The sequence below is a fragment of the Austrofundulus limnaeus genome, unplaced genomic scaffold, assembly GCF_001266775.1.
Source record: "Austrofundulus limnaeus strain Quisiro unplaced genomic scaffold, Austrofundulus_limnaeus-1.0 Scaffold181, whole genome shotgun sequence".
In the NCBI taxonomy this organism is placed as follows: domain Eukaryota; kingdom Metazoa; phylum Chordata; class Actinopteri; order Cyprinodontiformes; family Rivulidae; genus Austrofundulus; species Austrofundulus limnaeus.
In genome coordinates, this window is record NW_013952583.1 from 922,683 (window position 1) to 923,934 (window position 1,252).

The following is a 1,252-nucleotide window of genomic DNA, read 5'->3' on the forward strand; positions in this document are numbered from 1 at the left end:
ACTTTACACAAGTGTGTCTTTACCTCCTTGGCAGAGGCTCCACCGAACCCCTAGGGTTCGATCGAACCCAGGTTAAGAACCACTGCACTAATGCATCCCCATACCATCAGAGAGGCAGGGTTTTGAACTGAGCAATGATAACAGGTTGGGTGGTTCCACAGAGGACAGGGCAGATGTGGTTTCTAAAAAAAATCTAATTTTGATTCATCTGATTGCAGAACAGTTTAATACTTTGTCCACTTTAAAAGAGTGTTAGCATTGTTGCATTCTGTTTTTATTTACATTATTTATGATTTACTCGTAATATTGACTTTAAAATCATAATATTATGACTTTATTTTTATACAACTTTAATGTCGTAAAATTATGACTTTATTCTCGTGATAATCTCGTGCCAACTTACAATATATAAAATAAGGCCAGTGGTTGACATCTTTTTATTTTGTGATGTTGGCATTTTAAGGGCTTCGTTATTTGTCTAATGATACTTTTTGTAAATATATTTCTCATTGTTTTAAATGTAGGCTGAACATCAACAAAAACTAAAATGAACAAATTATTCAGTGCTTTGTAAAGATCCTGCTCAATGAGTTGCTTTTCTGTGGAGTTGMACTGGATGGAAAACTTCAAATCTGCCTCCATCACGGAGACAAGAATGTTCACCTGCAGAAACAGTTTATTTAATGTCATGGAGGCAATTTTGGTGAAGGCAAAATGATTTTTTTATCCTGTTTTATTTCTTTCTTTTTTCAGACATAAATTTTTGCCAACTGACTATAAAAATAAGCCTCAGCAGGAAAACTCCAACAGTGGAAGGATTTGTTGAAAATGTCTGAGGATCTTCAAGGTGAATTATTATTAAATTATAATTGTTCACTAATTTTTCAGGGTCGGACTTTCCAAAGGGCTTTAAGGGGCAAAAGGTCAGAGTTTTAAATTTAATATTGTACTAGTTTTGTGTAATTCTAGTTGTGTAATTGTGAATATCCCTGTTGTTTTGAATGCCAATTAAAGATTTTTATGCAATTATTCTACCTTCATGTTGAGGCCCAGTCAACAAAAAGTGTTGATGACTCTAATTTCCATCAAACACTTTATTTATTTTATTGTTTGTTCAATTTATTTCGTTCATAAAAACTAAATCTATATATAATAAAAAAGAAAATCATGCCATGAATGAATGAAAAATCAAGCAAAAAAAACTTTAGATATCTTCACACCTTCTTTTCACTAATTACTACAAATAGTATAT